The following is a 7,363-nucleotide window of genomic DNA, read 5'->3' as shown; positions in this document are numbered from 1 at the left end:
GGGGAGAGCCCCCTCTCTCTCCGCCAGCATTGACAACAGCTGTTATTTATTGAGGGCTAGTCCTGCTCAAACAAGCATTTATTGGGCACCACCCGTGTGCCAGGCACAGTGCCCAGGGCGGCCACGTAAATGTCAGCCCGGCCCTGCCCTCCCAGAGCTCCCCTCTGGGGGCTTGACCTGCCCGGAGCCTGGCTGGTTCCATTTCACAGAAGAAAAAACTGAGGTCAGGGAGGAGGAGCGGGCCAGTTTCATGAGAGCAGGGGCCCAGTGAGCTGCCGTCACCCCTGGGTGGGTTCTCAGTAGATGCGGAGTCAACGTAAGAATGGCCAGACCTGTACAGTCACGGCAGGGGTCAAAACGCACAGCACGGTGTGGCTGGATGCCCCACAGGCCTGTGGGCACCTGGCCAGGGGCTAGAGCTGCCGGAGGTGGCCGGGCAGTGACCGCCAGCCTCTCCGTTCCAAGGCATTTTCCAGGCCTGACCCCAGGGAAGTAGGCAGGGCCTGGCTTGGTGGGGCCTTGCCCTTGGCCCTCTCTGAGTCTTGCTTTCCTGATCGCCACAGGGAGGCTGATAGTGACCTCACAGGCCGCTGGGAGAGGGGTTCATTCAACAGCGAACGTTTGTTTCTTTTGTTCTGAATTTGGGATGTTAGTTAGGTCAGGGCTCATGCATACAGCAGGCACTCCATAAATACCAGACTATTCCCAACCTCCTGTGAGACTGGAGATTGCGGCTGGCGCCACCTCCACCCCATTCTCACCCCAGGCCGGCCCAGAGGGACGGCCCACCCCTGGGTTTGCTCCCCACTCTCCCCAGCAGAGTCCAAGGGAGCCAGCTCTGGTCTCTGCCCTGAGTTACAGCGGGCTGGGAATCCACCCTGAGCCGCCTTCCGTTTTACCCCTTTGTCCCTCAGAGAGGGGGCCGCTTTGGCCTCCTCACTTTGCTCTAATGCTGAAGGCTGTCACCGTCAGCCCAGGGGCTGGTCCAGCCACTCAGCCCCCGTCCTTAGTCTGGCTGGGTGGCCCCCCGACAGCACTGGGAGCATCAGGGCTGCTTTGAGCTAGGAGCTCCCAGTCTCTGCCACTTAGTAGCTATAAACCTCTTACAATGATTCTCTGAAACTCGCTGATTTGCATCCTCCCTTCCATGCTGCAAACCCAAATGTCCCTTGGGGTCTCCCTCTCTAGGGCGAGTGACTTGGCCCTAAGCCACTCTCACATCCCCATCTCCTGGTCTCGAAGATTGATTGGGGGGATGGGCTTGTCCAGGCTTTTGCAGGGAATCCTGAGAAACAGACTTTTGAGCACTTCCTGAGCACCATTGTGTGCCAGGTGCTGGTCCAGGTACTGGGGACACGGTCCCCAACAACACGGCATCCCCCCTGAGGTCACCATCCTCACCGCCCTCCCTCTTCCGCCTGATGTTGCCATGGCCCCTCCACCTTGTTCTGGAAGTTTTGTCTCAGACATCACTCCCCAGTGAGGCCAGCCCCTCCCCCCACTTCAAGATGATGTCCACACATCTTGTCCCCCATTCCCTGGTTTCTTTCGCTCCCGAGTCACCACCTGACATCGTGGAATAGATTTTTCGTATTTTCCTTGGTTCTCTCTCCTTGACCAGAACGTAAGCTCTGAGGGAAGAGGGGTTCATCCGTGAGAACCACAGCAGTGTCCCCAGTGCCTAGAGCAGGGTCAGACACACAGGGGCTGCTCAGGATCGGGGATAAATAGGGAGCCAGCGAAAGGCTCCCTGTGCAGGTGGCATTGACATTTGCGATTTGCATGTTAAAGAGGCTCCGGGGTGAAGGCGTTCTAGGAGCAAAGCTCAGAGGGCCAAGTGCAATCTCTTTTTACTTTAACCAGCTTGGACTGACTAAAAAATGTTTTTTTTTTTCTTTTTTCTTTTTCCTTTTTTTTGCTAACTTAGAAGAACCTTTAGAATGCTGAGCGATGTAGAGGGCGCCGAAGGATGCAGTACCCGGCGCTGCCACAGGAGGGCCTGCCGGAATCCGGCTGCTGTGCAGGGACTGAGGCCATCAGGCAGGAGGCTGTGACATGATGCTGGAGCACTTGCTTTGAGGCCTGTTTTAACTTCACATCAGCCCAGCGAGGTAGGCACCGTTAGCATCCCCATTTCCCAAACCTGAAAAGTGAGGCACAGAAAGGCTGAGAAGCTTGCTTGGCGCTGCTCAGCCGCAGGTGGTAGAACCAGAAAAGAAGGCAGGGTGGCCCTGGGATCGTGGAGCGGGGGGGGGGGGGGTCCCCTTTCCCAGGGGCCGGAGCCCCCAATCCCTAGCCCCTCTGCTAGATGTTTTCCCAGTTGTGGAGTTGGGGTGTCCCCTTAAATATTGAGATGAGCCTTGCTTCCCCCAGGTCAGGTGAAATTGACAGCAGTGTCCATCTCTCCCATGTAGGGGGTCAGGGAGGGGGCCCTGCGGTGGGGGAAGCCATGTTTCATGGCCGATCGGAGGGACGAATAGGAGCCGGTTGGTGGTGGGGGGTGAGGAAGAGTTTCAGGGCACCATGTGGCCGTGCCCTGTTTCCCTGGGATCCTCCCGTGTCTGGAGGGAATATTTGCTCAAACTCCGCCAGGCAGGGCAGAGGGGGAAAGACCCACACTGTGTCTTGTCACTTATGTGTGGAATCTAAAAAAATCAAACTCATAGAAACAGACACAAGAATGGTGGTTGCCAGGGGCACCTGGGCGGCTCAGTCGGTTGAACGTCCGACTCTTGATTTCTGCCGAGGTCATGATCTCCCAGTTCGTGGGTTCGAGCCCCGCATCGGGCTCTGTGCTGACCGTGCAGAGCCTGCCTGGATTCTCTCTCTCTCCCTCTCTCTCTGTTCCTCCCCTGCATGTGCTCTCTCTCAAAATAAATAAACTTAAAAAATTAAAAAAATAATGGTGATTATCAGGGGTTGGGGGTGGGGGAAACGGGGAGATGTTGGTCAGAGGACACCAAAACCAGTTAGAGAGTAAGTTCTTTGGATCTAACATGCACCATGGTGACTATAGTTAACAATGCAGTACTATATACTGGGAAGTTGCTAAGAGAGTAGGTCTTCAAAGAAGTGCTAACCAGCTCAGGGGACTGCCCCCTCTGAGTGCCCCAGATCTACGTAGTTATGCCTTACCCTCACACCATCCCGAAGTGTGGGGTCAGGCCGTGGTTTCAGCCTGGAGCAGCTCTGCACCTCCGGGCCCCCAGGGGACATCTGGAAAGGTCTGGAGATGTTCTGGGTTGTCATGCCTGGGGGACATGCTACAGGTGTCTGGTGGGTAGAGGCCAAGGGTGTGCTAAGTGCCCTGCAGTGCCCAGGGCCTTCCCTGCCACAGACATGATCTGCCCCGAATACAGCTTGGAGGTGGAAAAACTGGTGCAGGTGCTCTGAGCCCCACCCCCTACTGCCTGGCCCAGGGTGGGTGGCTTTTCCCCTCTGCACTTGTGTCCCTGTCTGTAAAAAGGGGGTGATAGTGTCACTTGCATAGGGCTCTTGGGACGATTCAGCGGGTTAAGAACGGAAGGGGTTTAGGACCTGACCGGGCTCACGGGAAGTGCTGTCAGTGGGGATGGTTGTCATATGGATGAGTTATTATCAGTGACGGTGGGGACGGTGGGGGCGGTGGCCGTGGGGGTCTTCTGATCTCTGGTTTCTCACCTGTCTCCTGGAAAAGCGAGCTCTGGTTGGCCCAGCCCCAGTGGCCCCGCAGCCAAGCAAGTTCACTCCTGAAGCCGGAACAGGCAGAGTTCAACTCACCATGGCTGGAGAAAATGTCCCCTAAGCCTGTCTGCTCAGCGAGGTGCGGGATCCGGGTCCCCATCCTCAGGCGTTGGAGACATAGAATTAGATGTTTTTTAAAAAAAATTTTAAATGTTTTTTTAAAATTTATTTTTGAGAGACAGAGACCGTGTGAGCAGGGGCGGGCCAGAGAGAGAGAGGGAGATACATAGTCTGAAGCAGGCTCCAGGCTCTGAGCTAGCTGTCAGCACAGAGCCTGACGGGGGGCTCGAATCCACCAACTGTGAGATCATGACCTGAGCCGAAGCTGGACGCTCAACGGACTGAGCCACCCAGGCGCCCAGACTTTGATGTTTTATAACCCACCTTAACCTTTACTGCGAGCCCTCCTCCAGCTATGGGGGGGTGTGGCAGGGGGAAGAAACTATAATCTCCGTGGATTCGGGGTCCCCCACTCCCACCCCAGGAGGTGACTGGAGAGAAGGATCAGGAGGCCGGCAGTCTGGGTTGGAATCCGGCTTTGCCGTTTACTAGCTGTGTGACCTTGGAACAATGACTTAACCTCTCTGAACGCCGGCACAAGAAGAGTGCTCACCTTATAAAGGGGTCGTTATGAGGATGAAATGGTTAATGTGTATAAAGGCCTTGGAAGGGGCTTGGTGCCCTGTGAGTGGACTGGAAAGCTAATCAGTATGATGATGATGACGATGATGGTGGTGGTGACAAGGACTCCAGCTTGGAGGGGACCCATCAGAGTCTCTCCCCCTTTGCGCTACTGACATATTGGGCTGCAGCTGCCTCGGTGGTAGGGGGCTGTCCTGTGCATTACAGGATGCTCAGCAGCGTCTCCTGGCCTCTACCCCCCAGACGCCAGTGGCACCCCCAATTCTGCCAATCGAAACCATCTCCAGACATTCCCCAATGTCCCCCTGTGGTGGGGGCAGACTTGGTTGGGTGACAGCGGCTGGCCTGATCCTGGGCTGTCTTCTGTCCCCACTGGCATCCACTGGGGTGAGCCGGGTCCTTCCTAGCCCACCACTGTTCCCTGACCTGCGAAAGCTTTCCTCGCCTCCCTCCCTCCCTCCCTCCCTTCCTTCCTTCCTTCCTTCCTTCCTTCCTTCCTTCCTTCCTTCCTTCCTCTCCCTTCTCCTGAGACAACCTCTCTCTAAGATGGCAGAACTTAACTCACTGTCCCGGGACCACACCTCTGCTAAGTGGTGACCCACGATTCCGTCCCCACCTGTCTGCCCTCCTAGTGTCCGGAATACACATGGGCATGTCCATCACTGTCCCTGGAGTATCGTGTCCACTAGAAGCTCACTCCTGCGCTTGGTCTTTATTGTGTGACCACACTGGGGGCTGACAGTGGCTGTGACGTCTCCACTGTGGCTCTGTTGATGGGCACGGTGGCTCCCGCCATGGCCAGGCGGAAGGAGCAGGAGACACGAATCTGGGGGGAATTTGAGGTCTTGCGCAGAGGACTGGGGGTTTGGTCAGAGAGCAAGGAGAGGGGTGGTGGCAGTGAGGCTGACGCCCCTTCTGGGCCCTTGGGGACATTTCTGGCCTCTGACTGGGGGTGGCATGCAAGGTCCTCAGGTCTGGCTTGTATCCCCCTGTCCTCCCCCTCCCAGCAGTCAAACTGACTCTCTCCTTCTGCAGTTTGACTGCCCCCTGGCCCTCTGGGGTCTCACAGTGGGCGTTTAATTGGGGCCTTGGATGTCCAGGGCCTGCTCCGTGGAACCTGGGCCAAGCCGGGGATTAAGCAAAGCTAAACAGGGTTGTTTCTTGCAGGTCTGCTCAGAGTTTGCGCTGCTTTCTGGAATGTATCTGCCCCCTTGACGTTTCTTTCCCTCTGGGGCACTTTTGGGGTGCTAGGGGGTTCCTGGAACAGACAAAAGAAAGATGCTTTAACCCAAAGGGGAAACTTGAATGGTGCAGTTTCAGGCCGAGGCTCCTGGCCGAGCCTCAAAGATTTCCTCCTCCTCCTCTTCCCAGGACCTGGGCACTGAGAACAAGGCTAGGGTCCCGTGGTTCTCGCCGGGGTGGCCCAGTGGGGCAGCAAGCTCTGGGCAGCCAAATTAGGAGCTCAGCATGAGGCCAATGGGGGTCAGTCCAGGCCTGCTGATGGGGGCGGGGCTCCTGGCCTGGAAATCGGCCCTCCCCTCGCTCCCTGGGGGTTCTGGGGGGCGTGTCTTCTGGGAAGGCTTGCGGAGTCCCCTGGGATGCAGCCCAGCGTTTAGCTCAGAAGAGAAGCATCTGATCACCCCTGGGGCCCAAGTCCAGGGTCACAGTGAGAAGCCAAAGATTGGCCCCGTTCTTCCGAAACGAACATGTCCCGCTGGCCTGTCTCCCCCTCGTCTGTCTGGCGGCCGGGCCTCTGCCCAGCCCCCTCCTGCCGCCGCCCCCGCCTGTCAGCCCTGCTCATCTTTCCCCTGCCACCTCCTCTGGCCGCCTGCTTGGGCCTCTCCCAGTGCCTCTGCTTGTGAGGACCTCAGGGACCGGCCACTCCAGGCGTGGCCCCGTGTGTCCCTGAGGGGCCCAGGGGGGTGGAGGCGCTGTGGGCTGGGCGGTGGTTCTGACTGCTGTCGCTGGTATTGCCAGCCAGACCTGGAAACGGGGGACAAAATGGAGAAGGCAGGGGGGATGCGTGGTCTCCGGGACACCTTGACCTTGGCCTTCTGCTGCTGCTGTCTCCTCCTCCTCCTCCTCCTCCAGCAGCGCCTGCCCCAGGGGGAAGAGCTTTCCAAACTGCTGAGGACTTTCCTGCCTGGCTGCCTTCCCCTCCCACCTCCCCTCTGTCCCAGGACAGGCCCCCACCGCTGCCCTGCTGCCCTGCCCCTATTCTCAGCCGGGCAGGGCTGGACCGAGAGGAGTGGGGCCGATGCTCCCAGGAGAGGCGCAGCCTGACGGCGGCAGGTTCCTGCTTCGTTTTCAGTTGTGGTAAAATGTTAGAACGGAAAACTTACCATTTTAACCACTCTTGTTTTGTTTTAAAATGCTTACTTATTTTTGAGATAGAAGGAAAATGTTTGGAGGAAGGCAGAGAGAGAGAGAGGGAGAGAGAGAATCCCAAGCAGGCTCCGTGCTTTCCGCGCAGAGCCCAGCATGGGGCTAGAGCCCATGAACCGTGAGATCATGACCTAAGCCGAAATCAAGAGTCGGACGTTTAACTGACCGAGCCCCCCTGCGCCCCAGGTGCCCTGCATTTTACTGTTCCTACGCGCACAGCTGAGTGGCGTTAAGTAATTCACAATGTCATGCAGCCCTCCCCACCATCCATCTCCAGAACTTTCTCGTCTCCCCAAGCTGAGACTCTGTGCCCCTGAAACACTGACTCCCCGCTCCTGGTTCCCGCCATCTGCTCTCCGTCTCTGTGGACGGGGCTCTTCCGGGGACTTTCTGTGAGTGGGGTCCTGCAGTATCTGTTCTTTTATGTCTGGCTTCTCTTACTTTACAGTCTTTGAGGTTCATCCATGTTGTAGCATGGATAAGCATGGGATCCTGCACGGATAAGCACGGATCCTGCACGGATAAGCACGGATCCTGCACAGATAAGCACGGGATCCTGCACGGATAAGCACGGGATCCTTCACGGATAAGCACGGGATCCTGCACGGATAAG

General features: G+C 57.3%; 1 long non-coding RNA gene across 1 annotated transcript in view; it reads left to right on the top strand.

Annotated features, from left to right (window-relative positions):
* LOC115273177 overlaps positions 1-7,337 on the top strand; it is a 31,729-nt gene extending 24,392 nt beyond the window's left edge. The window contains exons 3-4 of the long non-coding RNA XR_003900720.1: positions 1,928-2,111; positions 7,199-7,337. This is a non-coding gene — a long non-coding RNA (uncharacterized LOC115273177). The remainder of the gene's footprint in view (positions 1-1,927; positions 2,112-7,198) is intronic.
* Positions 7,338-7,363: the final 26 nt, after the last annotated feature.

The sequence above is a fragment of the Suricata suricatta genome, chromosome 12 (assembly GCF_006229205.1).
Source record: "Suricata suricatta isolate VVHF042 chromosome 12, meerkat_22Aug2017_6uvM2_HiC, whole genome shotgun sequence".
NCBI lineage: Eukaryota > Metazoa > Chordata > Mammalia > Carnivora > Herpestidae > Suricata > Suricata suricatta.
The sequence above is the reverse complement of the archived record's forward strand: the minus strand, read 5'-3'. Positions and strand labels throughout refer to the sequence as shown.